General features: G+C 57.5%; 32 non-coding genes and 10 pseudogenes across 32 annotated transcripts; all 42 read left to right on the forward strand.

Moving 5' to 3' along the window:
• The first annotated feature begins 3,527 nt into the window (after positions 1-3,527).
• On the forward strand, positions 3,528-3,646 carry LOC122977343. Its single transcript, XR_006401580.1, has one exon. It is a non-coding gene; the product is annotated as a 5S ribosomal RNA (ribosomal RNA).
• A 182-nt stretch (positions 3,647-3,828) lies between these two features.
• LOC122977909 lies at positions 3,829-3,947 on the forward strand. The gene has a single exon (XR_006402123.1). It is a non-coding gene; the product is annotated as a 5S ribosomal RNA (ribosomal RNA).
• A 224-nt stretch (positions 3,948-4,171) lies between these two features.
• LOC122977354 lies at positions 4,172-4,290 on the forward strand. The gene has a single exon (XR_006401591.1). It is a non-coding gene; the product is annotated as a 5S ribosomal RNA (ribosomal RNA).
• A 224-nt stretch (positions 4,291-4,514) lies between these two features.
• Positions 4,515-4,633, forward strand: LOC122978055. The gene has a single exon (XR_006402265.1). It is a non-coding gene; the product is annotated as a 5S ribosomal RNA (ribosomal RNA).
• Positions 4,634-4,815: 182 nt separating this feature from the next.
• On the forward strand, positions 4,816-4,934 carry LOC122977903. The gene has a single exon (XR_006402117.1). It is a non-coding gene; the product is annotated as a 5S ribosomal RNA (ribosomal RNA).
• A 224-nt stretch (positions 4,935-5,158) lies between these two features.
• LOC122978150 lies at positions 5,159-5,267 on the forward strand (annotated as a pseudogene).
• A 224-nt stretch (positions 5,268-5,491) lies between these two features.
• On the forward strand, positions 5,492-5,610 carry LOC122977951. The gene has a single exon (XR_006402164.1). It is a non-coding gene; the product is annotated as a 5S ribosomal RNA (ribosomal RNA).
• A 224-nt stretch (positions 5,611-5,834) lies between these two features.
• Positions 5,835-5,943, forward strand: LOC122978164 (annotated as a pseudogene).
• Positions 5,944-6,167: 224 nt separating this feature from the next.
• Positions 6,168-6,276, forward strand: LOC122978151 (annotated as a pseudogene).
• Positions 6,277-6,500: 224 nt separating this feature from the next.
• LOC122977366 lies at positions 6,501-6,619 on the forward strand. The gene has a single exon (XR_006401602.1). It is a non-coding gene; the product is annotated as a 5S ribosomal RNA (ribosomal RNA).
• Positions 6,620-6,843: 224 nt separating this feature from the next.
• On the forward strand, positions 6,844-6,952 carry LOC122978152 (annotated as a pseudogene).
• A 224-nt stretch (positions 6,953-7,176) lies between these two features.
• LOC122978183 lies at positions 7,177-7,285 on the forward strand (annotated as a pseudogene).
• A 224-nt stretch (positions 7,286-7,509) lies between these two features.
• LOC122977377 lies at positions 7,510-7,628 on the forward strand. The gene has a single exon (XR_006401613.1). It is a non-coding gene; the product is annotated as a 5S ribosomal RNA (ribosomal RNA).
• Positions 7,629-7,852: 224 nt separating this feature from the next.
• Positions 7,853-7,961, forward strand: LOC122978166 (annotated as a pseudogene).
• Positions 7,962-8,185: 224 nt separating this feature from the next.
• Positions 8,186-8,304, forward strand: LOC122978123. Its single transcript, XR_006402329.1, has one exon. It is a non-coding gene; the product is annotated as a 5S ribosomal RNA (ribosomal RNA).
• A 224-nt stretch (positions 8,305-8,528) lies between these two features.
• On the forward strand, positions 8,529-8,647 carry LOC122977952. Its single transcript, XR_006402165.1, has one exon. It is a non-coding gene; the product is annotated as a 5S ribosomal RNA (ribosomal RNA).
• A 224-nt stretch (positions 8,648-8,871) lies between these two features.
• Positions 8,872-8,980, forward strand: LOC122978153 (annotated as a pseudogene).
• Positions 8,981-9,204: 224 nt separating this feature from the next.
• LOC122977391 lies at positions 9,205-9,323 on the forward strand. Its single transcript, XR_006401624.1, has one exon. It is a non-coding gene; the product is annotated as a 5S ribosomal RNA (ribosomal RNA).
• A 224-nt stretch (positions 9,324-9,547) lies between these two features.
• Positions 9,548-9,666, forward strand: LOC122977403. The gene has a single exon (XR_006401635.1). It is a non-coding gene; the product is annotated as a 5S ribosomal RNA (ribosomal RNA).
• Positions 9,667-9,890: 224 nt separating this feature from the next.
• Positions 9,891-9,999, forward strand: LOC122978156 (annotated as a pseudogene).
• Positions 10,000-10,223: 224 nt separating this feature from the next.
• Positions 10,224-10,342, forward strand: LOC122977414. Its single transcript, XR_006401646.1, has one exon. It is a non-coding gene; the product is annotated as a 5S ribosomal RNA (ribosomal RNA).
• A 224-nt stretch (positions 10,343-10,566) lies between these two features.
• Positions 10,567-10,675, forward strand: LOC122978170 (annotated as a pseudogene).
• A 224-nt stretch (positions 10,676-10,899) lies between these two features.
• Positions 10,900-11,018, forward strand: LOC122977426. Its single transcript, XR_006401657.1, has one exon. It is a non-coding gene; the product is annotated as a 5S ribosomal RNA (ribosomal RNA).
• A 224-nt stretch (positions 11,019-11,242) lies between these two features.
• LOC122977437 lies at positions 11,243-11,361 on the forward strand. The gene has a single exon (XR_006401668.1). It is a non-coding gene; the product is annotated as a 5S ribosomal RNA (ribosomal RNA).
• Positions 11,362-11,585: 224 nt separating this feature from the next.
• On the forward strand, positions 11,586-11,694 carry LOC122978157 (annotated as a pseudogene).
• A 224-nt stretch (positions 11,695-11,918) lies between these two features.
• On the forward strand, positions 11,919-12,037 carry LOC122977450. The gene has a single exon (XR_006401680.1). It is a non-coding gene; the product is annotated as a 5S ribosomal RNA (ribosomal RNA).
• A 224-nt stretch (positions 12,038-12,261) lies between these two features.
• On the forward strand, positions 12,262-12,380 carry LOC122977462. Its single transcript, XR_006401691.1, has one exon. It is a non-coding gene; the product is annotated as a 5S ribosomal RNA (ribosomal RNA).
• Positions 12,381-12,604: 224 nt separating this feature from the next.
• Positions 12,605-12,723, forward strand: LOC122977925. Its single transcript, XR_006402139.1, has one exon. It is a non-coding gene; the product is annotated as a 5S ribosomal RNA (ribosomal RNA).
• A 224-nt stretch (positions 12,724-12,947) lies between these two features.
• On the forward strand, positions 12,948-13,066 carry LOC122977473. The gene has a single exon (XR_006401702.1). It is a non-coding gene; the product is annotated as a 5S ribosomal RNA (ribosomal RNA).
• Positions 13,067-13,278: 212 nt separating this feature from the next.
• Positions 13,279-13,397, forward strand: LOC122977485. The gene has a single exon (XR_006401713.1). It is a non-coding gene; the product is annotated as a 5S ribosomal RNA (ribosomal RNA).
• Positions 13,398-13,621: 224 nt separating this feature from the next.
• LOC122977497 lies at positions 13,622-13,740 on the forward strand. The gene has a single exon (XR_006401724.1). It is a non-coding gene; the product is annotated as a 5S ribosomal RNA (ribosomal RNA).
• Positions 13,741-13,964: 224 nt separating this feature from the next.
• LOC122977509 lies at positions 13,965-14,083 on the forward strand. Its single transcript, XR_006401735.1, has one exon. It is a non-coding gene; the product is annotated as a 5S ribosomal RNA (ribosomal RNA).
• Positions 14,084-14,307: 224 nt separating this feature from the next.
• On the forward strand, positions 14,308-14,426 carry LOC122977520. Its single transcript, XR_006401746.1, has one exon. It is a non-coding gene; the product is annotated as a 5S ribosomal RNA (ribosomal RNA).
• A 224-nt stretch (positions 14,427-14,650) lies between these two features.
• On the forward strand, positions 14,651-14,769 carry LOC122977926. The gene has a single exon (XR_006402140.1). It is a non-coding gene; the product is annotated as a 5S ribosomal RNA (ribosomal RNA).
• Positions 14,770-14,993: 224 nt separating this feature from the next.
• Positions 14,994-15,112, forward strand: LOC122977532. Its single transcript, XR_006401757.1, has one exon. It is a non-coding gene; the product is annotated as a 5S ribosomal RNA (ribosomal RNA).
• Positions 15,113-15,336: 224 nt separating this feature from the next.
• LOC122977543 lies at positions 15,337-15,455 on the forward strand. The gene has a single exon (XR_006401768.1). It is a non-coding gene; the product is annotated as a 5S ribosomal RNA (ribosomal RNA).
• A 224-nt stretch (positions 15,456-15,679) lies between these two features.
• LOC122977927 lies at positions 15,680-15,798 on the forward strand. The gene has a single exon (XR_006402141.1). It is a non-coding gene; the product is annotated as a 5S ribosomal RNA (ribosomal RNA).
• Positions 15,799-16,022: 224 nt separating this feature from the next.
• Positions 16,023-16,141, forward strand: LOC122977555. The gene has a single exon (XR_006401779.1). It is a non-coding gene; the product is annotated as a 5S ribosomal RNA (ribosomal RNA).
• A 224-nt stretch (positions 16,142-16,365) lies between these two features.
• Positions 16,366-16,484, forward strand: LOC122977072. Its single transcript, XR_006401323.1, has one exon. It is a non-coding gene; the product is annotated as a 5S ribosomal RNA (ribosomal RNA).
• A 224-nt stretch (positions 16,485-16,708) lies between these two features.
• Positions 16,709-16,827, forward strand: LOC122977568. Its single transcript, XR_006401791.1, has one exon. It is a non-coding gene; the product is annotated as a 5S ribosomal RNA (ribosomal RNA).
• Positions 16,828-17,051: 224 nt separating this feature from the next.
• On the forward strand, positions 17,052-17,170 carry LOC122977579. Its single transcript, XR_006401802.1, has one exon. It is a non-coding gene; the product is annotated as a 5S ribosomal RNA (ribosomal RNA).
• A 224-nt stretch (positions 17,171-17,394) lies between these two features.
• Positions 17,395-17,513, forward strand: LOC122977591. Its single transcript, XR_006401813.1, has one exon. It is a non-coding gene; the product is annotated as a 5S ribosomal RNA (ribosomal RNA).
• Positions 17,514-17,530: the final 17 nt, after the last annotated feature.

Raw genomic sequence — 17,530 nt, forward strand, 5'->3', positions numbered from 1 at the left:
CCGTTTTACGGACATCTGCCCTCTTTCTGTTGGCTGAGTAGAAGTCCGTGTTAGTTTAAATAGGTTTAATTATTTAACAGAACATGATATAGATGAGAAGACGTTTATGTGTGTGAAACCAGCATTATGTTGGGGATAAAACAACTGCACAGTCAAACAGCCACTTAATATTTACTTTACAATGTAAAACATGATCAAAATGAGGTACCCCCATGAGATTATGCCGAGGTCTTACCTGTTTGAACAATGTTTTTATATTTCATCCTAAGCTGCTGCCAAGTGCGCTTCTCCCCAGTGGGATTGCACCTAAATGAAATAAATTAAGAGGCTACCATTCAAGCAGTTTTCCCCTGTAATATTATTGCGATTGCAAAGGACTACATTTAAACCTCTCCCTCTCTTTTGCAGCTGCAGCAGTGTTGTACTTCTTTCTGAAAACATGTTCAAACTCGTGGTATGAGCGCATTAAGATCTCTAGTTCCAGTGGGGTGAAAAATGCAGCCCTCCTCTTCCCCATTGCCATGGTGACTCGTTGAATTGGGGCTCCATTGATGCTAGCTTTTTACAGTTGTGGTGCACGCGCTTAACTCCAGGTGAAACTACTCCAAGTTGATTAAACTGACTCAAATCAGCTGTTCTGGAACCGGAAACTCAGAGTTTCCTTTCTCAGAGTAGATCAACTCAGAGTTCAGGATTAGACTCAGAGTTTGTTGAACCTGCTTTGTGAAACTGACCCAAGATGTCCACTACTTATCTGTTAAGTCCATGCTCAGTGTAAAGAAAAAATCTAATCTAATATGTGCACTGGGGGCTTCAAGGTTAATAATAACAACAACAACAATAATAATAATAATAATAATATTAATAACTTTAGTTATATAGCACATTTAAAAACAATGTGTTTTGACAGACAAAGAAAAAGCAGGATACTCAGATAACAACAGAATATATAACAATATAACAACAGAAAGCCAAACATTTAGGCCAAAACAAAAGCAAGACAAAATTCAGGTAAGTTCAAGTGATTTAAAAGACGCCATTGATTATGTGAGCCTTATCTCCTCCTTTGGAACAGACAGAGGGGCCCAACCCGAGGATCTAAGGCTGTGAACTGGCTCATATGGGATCAACATTTTTGTTGTGTAGCTTGAGGTCAAACCCAGACATGCTTTAAAAGCGATCTGTAAAATCTTAAAATCATGTCTAAATCCAACAGGGAACCAATGGAGAGAAGCCAGAATTGTTGTAGGAGCCAAAATATGTTGTTATTTCTGTTTATATATTGACATGGGCATCACGTATTGCGTCACTTACGTTGCTTGACGCATGGGTGTGGTTTCCTGTTATTTAACCTGTTCACCTAGGTGGTGGCGGGAGTTTTGGACGAAGGGAGTTGGTAGAGCTCTGATATTTTCTGTTGACCGTCACAATCGTCACCATCATTACTATCATTACCATCGTCTGTTCGTCACTTTATTTTCACAGTCAGATTGCATTTTTTGTACATTTTTTGTACAACAGCTGATTGTCAGACTCTTTCATTTTTATGTATTTTTTCAATAAAACGTCAGTAAAACGTCATCTGGACTTCGGGATGGTTTCGTATGGACGTGTCACATATAGGAGCCTACTAAGTCTCTTAGCGGCCTTTTTTGAAAAGTAGTCGCTACATTTAGTTGACAGAAAATATCCGCATCTACGGACACCTTGGATCTCAGAGTTCGGACTGTATTGACAATGGATGATCAGCTGATTCCCCTCACCGGCATGGAGAGAAAAGGCCACAGCTGACTGTGGCGGAAAAACCTCGCTTGTAACAGCGGCGCATCACAGCCATGAGAAGCGGTATGTTTGTGGATTCCTTCTGTGTGTTTGTTGAAAGTTTGAACACAGTTTGGATGTGCTGCCGCTTGTCCATTGGGGACTGTTGATTTTGGCTTGTGTTGCACGCGCTTGATTTGCCGAGATCGGTGGAGGTTTTGGACACTGTGGCTGTCGTGCTCTGAGTTTAAAGTTCGCATTGTTGACAAATGTTGAGCTGATGGGTGTCTTGAATGACATCTATTTATGTAGTGGCGTTTATGTTGCAGTTGCTGTGTATCTCTGATGAGCGTGCACGTTGGAAAATGTCAAAATGAGTCATGATGTGGATAATGAAATGGAAGAGAGGAGAACGTTCAAGCTTACAAGTAAGGCGTTGGCTTGCAAAATTGAAACTCTTCAAAAGGAACGAAATTCAATTGTGAAAACCCTAAAAGGACTCACACATGAAATAAATGAGCTCATGAAAAAAATGCAAAGGATGTGAAATTCAATTTGGAGAAACTGATTCAACTGTATGAAAATGCAAAAGCAACACATGAATCAGTTAGATTGCTTCCCAAAGAGGAACAGGAAACCCAGAGTAACTGGTTTACACGCATAACAAAATGCAACACACATGGAAGATGTGAAACAATGGCTTTTTGAAACTGAAAGAAACTCTTTGAAAACTGTTCATGTGGCTGCAGATTTACCAACTGCTGCAAATACAGACATATCTTCCATCTCACCTGAAAAGGCACCTGTTGAATCAAAGGAGGAAATTCCCCAAACTGAGACTCAGCATGACATTCCCTCCCAGCAGTCAAACATTAAGGCAACATCTGACATACAGGAAGAAATACAACCAGGTAACAGTGTGTCAAATGTTGGAAGCAGCAGGAGGAGCAAACAAAGTTCTTCTAGATCAAGCTCTAGAGTGTAAAGTACTTAATCTGCACACATTAAAGCTGAGGCTGAAGTAGCTGCTCTTGATGTAAGACAAGAACTGCTGAAAGATAAACGTGCTTTGGAAGAACAGGAGGAGTTGCTGAGGAGAAAAAAGGAGCAGCTGGAACTGGAAACAGATATTGCCGCTACTATGGCCAAAGTGCAGGTGCTTGGAGCTTCAAGAGGATCCAGTGTAAGGTGTCATTTATCTAAAGTGTTAGATGGCATGACGTCATATTTTGAGAAAGAACAACTGGAAAAGAACATACATGATGTTGAGGCAGAGCCTTTTGTGCCAAAGTTGCAAGACCTGCCTACACAAGGACAAATCCCAAAGTACAGAATCACTAATTCACAGACCAATAATAAACCTGTAATAACAACTCAAACACAATCTCTCACCATGATTGCTATGACAAATCAATCAAGTATTAGAAATTCAGGTGGACGTGAACATGTGTCTGAACACGCCTGATCTCGGAAGATAAGCAGGGTCGGGCCTGGTTAGTACTTGGACGGGAGACCGCCTGGGAATACCAGGTGCTGTAAGCTTTTTCACTTTTCTCCACAAGCGCCCGTCCGCCGCGCTTAACGTAGGGATCCTCTCTCTTGTTTTCCTCCGTGTCTGTGCAGAACTGTGCGCGGGAGTCCCGCTCTCTGGTGTTTCTCCGAGGGAGGAACGGATGGGAACGCTCCCGGCGCAGCTGCCGCCTGGGCCTTGGAGGCGCGTCTGACGAGCGCCACCCCTAAGAGGCCCATGCGTGGTACCTTGGACAGCTTACGGCCATACCACCCTGAACACGCCCGATCTCGTCTGATCTCGGAAGCCAAGCAGGGTCGGGCCTGGTTAGTACTTGGACGGGAGACCGCCTGGGAATACCAGGTGCTGTAAGCTTTTTCACTTTTCTCCACAAGCGCCCGTCCGCCGCGCTTAACGTAGGGATCCTCTCTCTTGTTTTCCTCCGTGTCTGTGCAGAACTGTGCGCGGGAGCAGCACCGGCGCAGCTGCCGCCTGGGCCTTGGAGGCGCGTCTGACGAGCGCCACCCCTAAGAGGCCCATGCGTGGTACCTTGGACAGCTTACGGCCATACCACCCTGAACACGCCCGATCTCGTCTGATCTCGGAAGCCAAGCAGGGTGGGACCTGGTTAGTACTTGGACGGGAGACCGCCTGGGAATACCAGGTGCTGTAAGCTTTTTCACTTTTCTCCACAAGCGCCCGTCCGCCACGCTTAACGTAGGGATCCTCTCTCTTGTTTTCCTCCGTGTCTGTGCAGAACTGTGCACGGGAGTCCCGCTCTCTGGTGTTTCTCCGAGGGAGGAACGGATGGGAACGCTCCCGGCGCAGCTGCCGCCTGGGCCTTGGAGGCGCGTCTGACGAGCGCCACCCCTAATAGGCCCATGCGTGGTACCTTTGGCAGCTTACGGCCATACCACCCTGAACACGCCCGATCTCGTCTGATCTCGGAAGCCAAGCAGGGTCGGGCCTGGTTAGTACTTGGACGGGAGACCGCCTGGGAATACCAGGTGCTGTAAGCTTTTTCACTTTTCTCCACAAGCGCCCGTCCGCCGCGCTTAACGTAGGGATCCTCTCTCTTGTTTTCCTCCGTGTCTGTGCAGAACTGTGCGCGGGAGTCCCGCTCTCTGGTGTTTCTCCGAGGGAGGAACGGATGGGAACGCTCCCAGCGCAGCTGCCGCCTGGGCCTTGGAGGCGCGTCTGACGAGCGCCACCCCTAAGAGGCCCATGCGTGGTACCTTGGACAGCTTACGGCCATACCACCCTGAACACGCCCGATCTCGTCTGATCTCGGTAGCCAAGCAGGGTCGGGCCTGGTTAGTACTTGGACGGGAGCCCGCCTGGGAATACCAGGTGCTGTAAGCTTTTTCACTTTTCTCCACAAGCGCCCGTCCGCCGCGCTTAACGTAGGGATCCTCTCTCTTGTTTTCCTCCGTGTCTGTGAAGAACTGTGCGCAGGAGCAGCACCGGCGCAGCTGCCGCCTGGGCCTTGGAGGCGCGTCTGACGAGCGCCACCCATAAGAGGCCCATGCGTGGTACCTTGGACAGCTTACGGCCATACCACCCTGAACACGCCCGATCTCGTCTGATCTCGGAAGCCAAGCAGGGTCGGGCCTGGTTAGTACTTGGACGGGAGCCCGCCTGGGAATACCAGGTGCTGTAAGCTTTTTCACTTTTCTCCACAAGCGCCCGTCCGCCACGCTTAACGTAGGGATCCTCTCTCTTGTTTTCCTCCGTGTCTGTGCAGAACTGTGCGCGGGAGTCCCGCTCTCTGGTGTTTCTCCGAGGGAGGAACGGATGGGAACGCTCCCGGCGCAGCTGCCGCCTGGGCCTTGGAGGCGCGTCTGACGAGCGCCACCCCTAAGAGGCCCATGCGTGGTACCTTGGACAGCTTACGGCCATACCACCCTGAACACGCCCGATCTCGGAAGCCAAGCAGGGTCGGGCCTGGTTAGTACTTGGACGGGAGACCGCCTGGGAATACCAGGTGCTGTAAGCTTTTTCACTTTTCTCCACAAGCGCCCGTCCGCCGCGCTTAACATAGGGATCCTCTCTCTTGTTTTCCTCCGTGTCTGTGCAGAACTGTGCGCGGGAGTCCCGCTCTCTGGTGTTTCTCCGAGGGAGGAACGGATGGGAACGCTCCCGGCGCAGCTTCCGCCTGGGCCTTGGAGGCGCGTCTGACGAGCACCACCCCTAAGAGGCCCATGCGTGGTACCTTGGACAGCTTACGGCCATACCACCCTGAACACGCCCGATCTCGTCTGATTTCGGAAGCCAAGCAGGGTCGGGCCTGGTTAGTACTTGGACGGGAGACCGCCTGGGAATACCAGGTGCTGTAAGCTTTTTCACTTTTCTCCACAAGCGCCCGTCCGCCGCGCTTAACGTAGGGATCCTCTCTCTTGTTTTCCTCCGTGTCTGTGCAGAACTGTGCGCGGGAGTCCCGCTCTCTGGTGTTTCTCCGAGGGAGGAACGGATGGGAACGCTCCCGGCGCAGCTGCCGCCTGGGCCTTGGAGGCGCGTCTGACGAGCGCCACCCCTAAGAGGCCCATGCGTGGTACCTTGGACAGCTTACGGCCATACCACCCTGAACACGCCCGATCTCGGAAGCCAAGCAGTGTCGGGCCTGGTTAGTACTTGGACGGGAGACCGCCTGGGAATACCAGGTGCTGTAAGCTTTTTCACTTTTCTCCACAAGCGCCCATCCGCCGCGCTTAACATAGGGATCCTCTCTCTTGTTTTCCTCCGTGTCTGTGCAGAACTGTGCGCGGGAGTCCCACTCTCTGGTGTTTCTCCGAGGGAGGAACGGATGGGAACGCTCCCGGCGCAGCTGCCGCCTGGGCCTTGGAGGCGCGTCTGACGAGCGCCACCCCTAAGAGGCCCATGCGTGGTACCTTGGACAGCTTACGGCCATACCACCCTGAACACGCCCGATCTCGGAAGCCAAGCAGGGTCGGGCCTGGTTAGTACTTGGACGGGAGACCGCCTGGGAATACCAGGTGCTGTAAGCTTTTTCACTTTTCTCCACAAGCGCCCGTCCGCCGCGCTTAACGTAGGGATCCTCTCTCTTGTTTTCCTCCGTGTCTGTGCAGAACTGTGCGCGGGAGTCCCGCTCTCTGGTGTTTCTCCCAGGGAGGAACGGATGGGAACGCTCCCGGCGCAGCTGCCGCCTGGGCCTTGGAGGCGCGTCTGACGAGCGCCACCCCTAAGAGGCCCATGCGTGGTACCTTGGACAGCTTACGGCCATACCACCCTGAACACGCCCGATCTCGTCTGATCTCGGAAGCCAAGCAGGGTCGGGCCTGGTTAGTACTTGGACGGGAGACCGCCTGGGAATACCAGGTGCTGTAAGCTTTTTCACTTTTCTCCACAAGCGCCCGTCCGCCGCGCTTAACGTAGGGATCCTCTCTCTTGTTTTCCTCCGTGTCTGTGCAGAACTGTGCGTGGGAGTCCCGCTCTCTGGTGTTTCTCCGAGGGAGGAACGGATGGGAACGCTCCCGGCGCAGCTGCCGCCTGGGCCTTGGAGGCGCGTCTGACGAGCGCCACCCCTAAGAGGCCCATGCGTGGTACCTTGGACAGCTTACGGCCATACCACCCTGAACACGCCCGATCTCGGAAGCCAAGCAGGGTCGGGCCTGGTTAGTACTTGGACGGGAGACCGCCTGGGAATACCAGGTGCTGTAAGCTTTTTCACTTTTCTCCACAAGCGCCCGTCCGCCGCGCTTAACGTAGGGATCCTCTCTCTTGTTTTCCTCCGTGTCTGTGCAGAACTGTGCGCGGGAGTCCCGCTCTCTGGTGTTTCTCCGAGGGAGGAACGGATGGGAACGCTCCCGGCGCAGCTGCCGCCTGGGCCTTGGAGGCGCGTCTGACGAGCGCCACCCCTAAGAGGCCCATGCGTGGTACCTTGGACAGCTTACGGCCATACCACCCTGAACACGCCCGATCTCGGAAGCCAAGCAGTGTCGGGCCTGGTTAGTACTTGGACGGGAGACCGCCTGGGAATACCAGGTGCTGCAAGCTTTTTCACTTTTCTCCACAAGCGCCCGTCCGCCGCGCTTAACGTAGGGATTCTCTCTCTTGTTTTCCTCGGTGTCTGTGCAGAACTGTGCGCGGGAGTCCCGCTCTCTGGTGTTTCTCCGAGGGAGGAACGGATGGGAACGCTCCCGGCGCAGCTGCCGCCTGGGCCTTGGAGGCGCGTCTGACGAGCGCCACCCCTAAGAGGCCCATGCGTGGTACCTTGGACAGCTTACGGCCATACCACCCTGAACACGCCCGATCTCGTCTGATCTCGGAAGCCAAGCAGGGTCGGGCCTGGTTAGTACTTGGACGGGAGACCGCCTGGGAATACCAGGTGCTGTAAGCTTTTTCACTTTTCTCCACAAGCGCCCGTCCGCCGCGCTTAACGTAGGGATCCTCTCTCTTGTTTTCCTCCGTGTCTGTGCAGAACTGTGCGCGGGAGTCCCGCTCTCTGGTGTTTCTCCCAGGGAGGAACGGATGGGAACGCTCCCGGCGCAGCTGCCGCCTGGGCCTTGGAGGCGCGTCTGACGAGCGCCACCCCTAAGAGGCCCATGCGTGGTACCTTGGACAGCTTACGGCCATACCACCCTGAACACGCCCGATCTCAGAAGCCAAGCAGGGTCGGGCCTGGTTAGTACTTGGACGGGAGACCGCCTGGGAATACCAGGTGCTGTAAGCTTTTTCACTTTTCTCCACAAGCGCCCGTCCGCCGCGCTTAACGTAGGGATCCTCTCTCTTGTTTTCCTCCGTGTCTGTGCAGAACTGTGCGCGGGAGTCCCGCTCTCTGGTGTTTCTCCGAGGGAGGAACGGATGGGAACGCTCCCGGCGCAGCTGCCGCCTGGGCCTTGGAGGCGCGTCTGACGAGCGCCACCCCTAAGAGGCCCATGCGTGGTACCTTGGACAGCTTACGGCCATACCACCCTGAACACGCCCGATCTCGTCTGATTTCGGAAGCCAAGCAGGGTCGGGTCTGGTTAGTACTTGGACGGGAGACCGCCTGGGAATATCAGGTGCTGTAAGCTTTTTCACTTTTCTCCACAAGCGCCCGTCCGCCGCGCTTAACGTAGGGATCCTCTCTCTTGTTTTCCTCCGTGTCTGTGCAGAACTGTGCGCGGGAGTCCCGCTCTCTGGTGTTTCTCCGAGGGAGGAACGGATGGGAACGCTCCCGGCGCAGCTTCCGCCTGGGCCTTGGAGGCGCGTCTGACGAGCGCCACCCCTAAGAGGCCCATGCGTGGTACCTTGGACAGCTTACGGCCATACCACCCTGAACACGCCCGATCTCGTCTGATTTCGGAAGCCAAGCAGGGTCGGGCCTGGTTAGTACTTGGACGGGAGACCGCCTGGGAATACCAGGTGCTGTAAGCTTTTTCACTTTTCTCCACAAGCGCCCGTCCGCCGCGCTTAACGTAGGGATCCTCTCTCTTGTTTTCCTCCGTGTCTGTGCAGAACTGTGCGCGGGAGTCCCGCTCTCTGGTGTTTCTCCCAGGGAGGAACGGATGGGAACGCTCCCGGCGCAGCTGCCGCCTGGGCCTTGGAGGCGCGTCTGACGAGCGCCACCCCTAAGAGGCCCATGCGTGGTACCTTGGACAGCTTACGGCCATACCACCCTGAACACGCCCGATCTCGGAAGCCAAGCAGGGTCGGGCCTGGTTAGTACTTGGACGGGAGACCGCCTGGGAATACCAGGTGCTGTAAGCTTTTTCACTTTTCTCCACAAGCGCCCGTCCGCCGCGCTAAACGTAGGGATCCTCTCTCTTGTTTTCCTCCGTGTCTGTGCAGAACTGTGCGCGGGAGTCCCGCTCTCTGGTGTTTCTCCGAGGGAGGAACGGATGGGAACGCTCCCGGCGCAGCTGCCGCCTGGGCCTTGGAGGCGCGTCTGACGAGCGCCACCCCTAAGAGGCCCATGCGTGGTACCTTGGACAGCTTACGGCCATACCACCCTGAACACGCCCGATCTCGTCTGATCTCGGAAGCCAAGCAGGGTCGGGCCTGGTTAGTACTTGGACGGGAGACCGCCTGGGAATACCAGGTGCTGTAAGCTTTTTCACTTTTCTCCACAAGCGCCCGTCCGCCGCGCTTAACGTAGGGATCCTCTCTCTTGTTTTCCTCCGTGTCTGTGCAGAACTGTGCGCGGGAGTCCCGCTCTCTGGTGTTTCTCCGAGGGAGGAACGGATGGGAACGCTCCCGGCGCAGCTGCCGCCTGGGCCTTGGAGGCGCGTCTGACGAGCGCCACCCCTAAGAGGCCCATGCGTGGTACCTTGGACAGCTTACGGCCATACCACCCTGAACACGCCCGATCTCGTCTGATCTCGGAAGCCAAGCAGGGTCGGGCCTGGTTAGTACTTGGACGGGAGACCGCCTGGGAATACCAGGTGCTGTAAGCTTTTTCACTTTTCTCCACAAGCGCCCGTCCGCCGCGCTTAACGTAGGGATCCTCTCTCTTGTTTTCCTCCGTGTCTGTGCAGAACTGTGTGCGGGAGTCCCGCTCTCTGGTGTTTCTCCCAGGGAGGAACGGATGGGAACGCTCCCGGCGCAGCTGCCGCCTGGGCCTTGGAGGCGCGTCTGACGAGCGCCACCCCTAAGAGGCCCATGCGTGGTACCTTGGACAGCTTACGGCCATACCACCCTGAACACGCCCGATCTCGGAAGCCAAGCAGGGTCGGGCCTGGTTAGTACTTGGACGGGAGACCGCCTGGGAATACCAGGTGCTGTAAGCTTTTTCACTTTTCTCCACAAGCGCCCGTCCGCCGCGCTAAACGTAGGGATCCTCTCTCTTGTTTTCCTCCGTGTCTGTGCAGAACTGTGCGCGGGAGTCCCGCTCTCGGGTGTTTCTCCGAGGGAGGAACGGATGGGAACGCTCCCGGCGCAGCTGCCGCCTGGGCCTTGGAGGCGCGTCTGACGAGCGCCACCCCTAAGAGGCCCATGCGTGGTACCTTGGACAGCTTACGGCCATACCACCCTGAACACGCCCGATCTCGTCTGATCTCGGAAGCCAAGCAGGGTCGGGCCTGGTTAGTACTTGGACGGGAGACCGCCTGGGAATACCAGGTGCTGTAAGCTTTTTCACTTTTCTCCACAAGCGCCCGTCCGCCGCGCTTAACGTAGGGATCCTCTCTCTTGTTTTCCTCCGTGTCTGTGCAGAACTGTGCGCGGGAGTCCCGCTCTCTGGTGTTTCTCCCAGGGAGGAACGGATGGGAACGCTCCCGGCGCAGCTGCCGCCTGGGCCTTGGAGGCGCGTCTGACGAGCGCCACCCCTAAGAGGCCCATGCGTGGTACCTTGGACAGCTTACGGCCATACCACCCTGAACACGCCCGATCTCGGAAGCCACGCAGGGTCGGGCCTGGTTAGTACTTGGACGGGAGACCGCCTGGGAATACCAGGTGCTGTAAGCTTTTTCACTTTTCTCCACAAGCGCCCGTCCGCCGCGCTAAACGTAGGGATCCTCTCTCTTGTTTTCCTCCGTGTCTGTGCAGAACTGTGCGCGGGAGTCCCGCTCTCTGGTGTTTCTCCGAGGGAGGAACGGATGGGAACGCTCCCGGCGCAGCTGCCGCCTGGGCCTTGGAGGCGCGTCTGACGAGCGCCACCCCTAAGAGGCCCATGCGTGGTACCTTGGACAGCTTACGGCCATACCACCCTGAACACGCCCGATCTCGTCTGATCTCGGAAGCCAAGCAGGGTCGGGCCTGGTTAGTACTTGGACGGGAGACCGCCTGGGAATACCAGGTGCTGTAAGCTTTTTCACTTTTCTCCACAAGCGCCCGTCCGCCGCGCTTAACGTAGGGATCCTCTCTCTTGTTTTCCTCCGTGTCTGTGCAGAACTGTGCGCGGGAGTCCCGCTCTCTGGTGTTTCTCCGAGGGAGGAACGGATGGGAACGCTCCCGGCGCAGCTGCCGCCTGGGCCTTGGAGGCGCGTCTGACGAGCGCCACCCCTAAGAGGCCCATGCGTGGTACCTTGGACAGCTTACGGCCATACCACCCTGAACACGCCCGATCTCGTCTGATCTCGGAAGCCAAGCAGGGTCGGGCCTGGTTAGTACTTGGACGGGAGACCGCCTGGGAATACCAGGTGCTGTAAGCTTTTTCACTTTTCTCCACAAGCGCCCGTCCGCCGCGCTTAACGTAGGGATCCTCTCTCTTGTTTTCCTCCGTGTCTGTGCAGAACTGTGTGCGGGAGTCCCGCTCTCTGGTGTTTCTCCCAGGGAGGAACGGATGGGAACGCTCCCGGCGCAGCTGCCGCCTGGGCCTTGGAGGCGCGTCTGACGAGCGCCACCCCTAAGAGGCCCATGCGTGGTACCTTGGACAGCTTACGGCCATACCACCCTGAACACGCCCGATCTCGGAAGCCAAGCAGGGTCGGGCCTGGTTAGTACTTGGACGGGAGACCGCCTGGGAATACCAGGTGCTGTAAGCTTTTTCACTTTTCTCCACAAGCGCCCGTCCGCCGCGCTAAACGTAGGGATCCTCTCTCTTGTTTTCCTCCGTGTCTGTGCAGAACTGTGCGCGGGAGTCCCGCTCTCTGGTGTTTCTCCGAGGGAGGAACGGATGGGAACGCTCCCGGCGCAGCTGCCGCCTGGGCCTTGGAGGCGCGTCTGACGAGCGCCACCCCTAAGAGGCCCATGCGTGGTACCTTGGACAGCTTACGGCCATACCACCCTGAACACGCCCGATCTCGTCTGATCTCGGAAGCCAAGCAGGGTCGGGCCTGGTTAGTACTTGGACGGGAGACCGCCTGGGAATACCAGGTGCTGTAAGCTTTTTCACTTTTCTCCACAAGCGCCCGTCCGCCGCGCTTAACGTAGGGATCCTCTCTCTTGTTTTCCTCCGTGTCTGTGCAGAACTGTGCGCGGGAGTCCCGCTCTCTGGTGTTTCTCCCAGGGAGGAACGGATGGGAACGCTCCCGGCGCAGCTGCCGCCTGGGCCTTGGAGGCGCGTCTGACGAGCGCCACCCCTAAGAGGCCCATGCGTGGTACCTTGGACAGCTTACGGCCATACCACCCTGAACACGCCCGATCTCGTCTGATCTCGGAAGCCAAGCAGGGTCGGGCCTGGTTAGTACTTGGACGGGAGACCGCCTGGGAATACCAGGTGCTGTAAGCTTTTTCACTTTTCTCCACAAGCGCCCGTCCGCCGCGCTTAACGTAGGGATCCTCTCTCTTGTTTTCCTCCGTGTCTGTGCAGAACTGTGCGCGGGAGTCCCGCTCTCTGGTGTTTCTCCCAGGGAGGAACGGATGGGAACGCTCCCGGCGCAGCTGCCGCCTGGGCCTTGGAGGCGCGTCTGACGAGCGCCACCCCTAAGAGGCCCATGCGTGGTACCTTGGACAGCTTACGGCCCTACCACCCTGAACACGCCCGATCTCGTCTGATCTCGGAAGCCAAGCAGGGTCGGGCCTGGTTAGTACTTGGACGGGAGACCGCCTGGGAATACCAGGTGCTGTAAGCTTTTTCACTTTTCTCCACAAGCGCCCGTCCGCTGCGCTTAACGTAGGGATCCTCTCTCTTGTTTTCCTCCGTGTCTGTGCAGAACTGTGCGCGGGAGTCCCGCTCTCTGGTGTTTCTCCCAGGGAGGAACGGATGGGAACGCTCCCGGCGCAGCTGCCGCCTGGGCCTTGGAGGCGCGTCTGACGAGCGCCACCCCTAAGAGGCCCATGCGTGGTACCTTGGACAGCTTACGGCCATACCACCCTGAACACGCCCGATCTCGTCTGATCTCGGAAGCCAAGCAGGGTCGGGCCTGGTTAGTACTTGGACGGGAGACCGCCTGGGAATACCAGGTGCTGTAAGCTTTTTCACTTTTCTCCACAAGCGCCCGTCCGCCGCACTTAACGTAGGGATCCTCTCTCTTGTTTTCCTCCGTGTCTGTGCAGAACTGTGCGCGGGAGTCCCGCTCTCTGGTGTTTCTCCCAGGGAGGAACGGATGGGAACGCTGCCGCCTGGGCCTTGGAGGCGCGTCTGACGAGCGCCACCCCTAAGAGGCCCATGCGTGGTACCTTGGACAGCTTACGGCCATACCACCCTGAACACGCCCGATCTCGTCTGATCTCGGAAGCCAAGCAGGGTCGGGCCTGGTTAGTACTTGGACGGGAGACCGCCTGGGAATACCAGGTGCTGTAAGCTTTTTCACTTTTCTCCACAAGCGCCCGTCCGCCGCGCTTAACGTAGGGATCCTCTCTCTTGTTTTCCTCCGTGTCTGTGCAGAACTGTGCGCGGGAGTCCCGCTCTCTGGTGTTTCTCCCAGGGAGGAACGGATGGGAACGCTCCCGGCGCAGCTGCCGCCTGGGCCTTGGAGGCGCGTCTGACGAGCGCCACCCCTAAGAGGCCCATGCGTGGTACCTTGGACAGCTTACGGCCATACCACCCTGAACACGCCCGATCTCGTCTGATCTCGGAAGCCAAGCAGGGTCGGGCCTGGTTAGTACTTGGACGGGAGACCGCCTGGGAATACCAGGTGCTGTAAGCTTTTTCACTTTTCTCCACAAGCGCCCGTCCGCCGCGCTAAACGTAGGGATCCTCTCTCTTGTTTTCCTCCGTGTCTGTGCAGAACTGTGCGCGGGAGTCCCGCTCTCTGGTGTTTCTCCGAGGGAGGAACGGATGGGAACGCTCCCGGCGCAGCTGCCGCCTGGGCCTTGGAGGCGCGTCTGACGAGCGCCACCCCTAAGAGGCCCATGCGTGGTACCTTGGACAGCTTACGGCCATACCACCCTGAACACGCCCGATCTCGTCTGATCTCGGAAGCCAAGCAGGGTCGGGCCTGGTTAGTACTTGGACGGGAGACCGCCTGGGAATACCAGGTGCTGTAAGCTTTTTCACTTTTCTCCACAAGCGCCCGTCCGCCGCGCTTAACGTAGGGATCCTCTCTCTTGTTTTCCTCCGTGTCTGTGCAGAACTGTGCGCGGGAGTCCCGCTCTCTGGTGTTTCTCCGAGGGAGGAACGGATGGGAACGCTCCCGGCGCAGCTGCCGCCTGGGCCTTGGAGGCGCGTCTGACGAGCGCCACCCCTAAGAGGCCCATGCGTGGTACCTTGGACAGCTTACGGCCATACCACCCTGAACACGCCCGATCTCGTCTGATCTCGGAAGCCAAGCAGGGTCGGGCCTGGTTAGTACTTGGACGGGAGACCGCCTGGGAATACCAGGTGCTGTAAGCTTTTTCACTTTTCTCCACAAGCGCCCGTCCGCCGCGCTTAACGTAGGGATCCTCTCTCTTGTTTTCCTCCGTGTCTGTGCAGAACTGTGCGCGGGAGTCCCGCTCTCTGGTGTTTCTCCCAGGGAGGAACGGATGGGAACGCTCCCGGCGCAGCTGCCGCCTGGGCCGGGGAGGCGCGTCTGACGAGCGCCACCCCTAAGAGGCCCATGCGTGGTACCTTGGACAGCTTACGGCCCTACCACCCTGAACACGCCCGATCTCGTCTGATCTCGGAAGCCAAGCAGGGTCGGGCCTGGTTAGTACTTGGACGGGAGACCGCCTGGGAATACCAGGTGCTGTAAGCTTTTTCACTTTTCTCCACAAGCGCCCGTCCGCCGCGCTTAACGTAGGGATCCTCTCTCTTGTTTTCCTCCGTGTCTGTGCAGAACTGTGCGCGGGAGTCCCGCTCTCTGGTGTTTCTCCCAGGGAGGAACGGATGGGAACGCTCCCGGCGCAGCTGCCGCCTGGGCCTTGGAGGCGCGTCTGACGAGCGCCACCCCTAAGAGGCCCATGCGTGGTACCTTGGACAGCTTACGGCCATACCACCCTGAACACGCCCGATCTCGTCTGATCTCGGAAGCCAAGCAGGGTCGGGCCTGGTTAGTACTTGGACGGGAGACCGCCTGGGAATACCAGGTGCTGTAAGCTTTTTCACTTTTCTCCACAAGCGCCCGTCCGCCGCGCTTAACGTAGGGATCCTCTCTCTTGTTTTCCTCCGTGTCTGTGCAGAACTGTGCGCGGGAGTCCCGCTCTCTGGTGTTTCTCCGAGGGAGGAACGGATGGGAACGCTCCCGGCGCAGCTGCCGCCTGGGCCTTGGAGGCGCGTCTGACGAGCGCCACCCCTAAGAGGCCCATGCGTGGTACCTTGGACAGCTTACGGCCATACCACCCTGAACACGCCCGATCTCGTCTGATCTCGGAAGCCAAGCAGGGTCGGGCCTGGTTAGTACTTGGACGGGAGACCGCCTGGGAATACCAGGTGCTGTAAGCTTTTTCACTTTTCTCCACAAGCGCCCGTCCGCCGCGCTTAACGTAGGGATCCTCTCTCTTGTTTTCCTCCGTGTCTGTGCAGAACTGTGCGCGGGAGTCCCGCTCTCTGGTGTTTCTCCCAGGGAGGAACGGATGGGAACGCTCCCGGCGCAGCTGCCGCCTGGGCCTTGGAGGCGCGTCTGACGAGCGCCACCCCTAAGAGGCCCATGCGTGGTACCTTGGACAGCTTACGGCCCTACCACCCTGAACACGCCCGATCTCGTCTGATCTCGGAAGCCAAGCAGGGTCGGGCCTGGTTAGTACTTGGACGGGAGACCGCCTGGGAATACCAGGTGCTGTAAGCTTTTTCACTTTTCTCCACAAGCGCCCGTCCGCCGCGCTTAACGTAGGGATCCTCTCTCTTGTTTTCCTCCGTGTCTGTGCAGAACTGTGCGCGGGAGTCCCGCTCTCTGGTGTTTCTCCCAGGGAGGAACGGATGGGAACGCTCCCGGCGCAGCTGCCGCCTGGGCCTTGGAGGCGCGTCTGACGAGCGCCACCCCTAAGAGGCCCATGCGTGGTACCTTGGACAGCTTACGGCCATACCACCCTGAACACGCCCGATCTCGTCTGATCTCGGAAGCCAAGCAGGGTCGGGCCTGGTTAGTACTTGGACGGGAGACCGCCTGGGAATACCAGGTGCTGTAAGCTTTTTCACTTTTCTCCACAAGCGCCCGTCCGCCGCGCTTAACGTAGGGATCCTCTCTCTTGTTTTCCTCCGTGTCTGTGCAGAACTGTGCGCGGGAGTCCCGCTCTCTGGTGTTTCTCCCAGGGAGGAACGGATGGGAACGCTCCCGGCGCAGCTGCCGCCTGGGCCTTGGAGGCGCGTCTGACGAGCGCCACCCCTAAGAGGCCCATGCGTGGTACCTTGGACAGCTTACGGCCATACCACCCTGAACACGCCCGATCTCGTCTGATCTCGGAAGCCAAGCAGGGTCGGGCCTGGTTAGTACTTGGACGGGAGACCACCTGGGAATACCAGGTGCTGTAAGCTTTTTCACTTTTCTCCACAAGCGCCCGTCCGCCGCGCTTAACGTAGGGATCCTCTCTCTTGTTTTCCTCCGTGTCTGTGCAGAACTGTGCGCGGGAGTCCCGCTCTCTGGTGTTTCTCCGAGGGAGGAACGGATGGGAACGCTCCCGGCGCAGCTGCCGCCTGGGCCTTGGAGGCGCGTCTGACGAGCGCCACCCCTAAGAGGCCCATGCGTGGTACCTTGGACAGCTTACGGCCATACCACCCTGAACACGCCCGATCTCGTCTGATCTCGGAAGCCAAGCAGGGTCGGGCCTGGTTAGTACTTGGACGGGAGACCGCCTGGGAATACCAGGTGCTGTAAGCTTTTTCACTTTTCTCCACAAGCGCCCGTCCGCCGCGCTTAACGTAGGGATCCTCTCTCTTGTTTTCCTCCGTGTCTGTGCAGAACTGTGCGCGGGAGTCCCGCTCTCTGGTGTTTCTCCCAGGGAGGAACGGATGGGAACGCTCCCGGCGCAGCTGCCGCCTGGGCCTTGTAGGCGCGTCTGACGAGCGCCACCCCTAAGAGGCCCATGCGTGGTACCTTGGACAGCTTACGGCCATACCACCCTGAACACGCCCGATCTCGTCTGATCTCGGAAGCCAAGCAGGGTCGGGCCTGGTTAGTACTTGGACGGGAGACCGCCTGGGAATACCAGGTGCTGTAAGCTTTTTCACTTTTCTCCACAAGCGCCCGTCCGCCGCGCTTAACGTAGGGATCCTCTCTCTTGTTTTCCTCCGTGTCTGTGCAGAACTGTGCGCGGGAGTCCCGCTCTCTGGTGTTTCTCCGAGGGAGGAACGGATGGGAACGCTCCCGGCGCAGCTGCCGCCTGGGCCTTGGAGGCGCGTCTGACGAGCGCCACCCCTAAGAGGCCCATGCGTGGTACCTTGGACAGCTTACGGCCATACCACCCTGAACACGCCCGATCTCGTCTGATCTCGGAAGCCAAGCAGGGTCGGGCCTGGTTAGTACTTGGACGGGAGACCGCCTGGGAATACCAGGTGCTGTAAGCTTTTTCACTTTTCTCCAC

This window comes from Thunnus albacares, chromosome 24 (genome assembly GCF_914725855.1).
Source record: "Thunnus albacares chromosome 24, fThuAlb1.1, whole genome shotgun sequence".
In the NCBI taxonomy this organism is placed as follows: Eukaryota; Metazoa; Chordata; class Actinopteri; order Scombriformes; family Scombridae; genus Thunnus; species Thunnus albacares.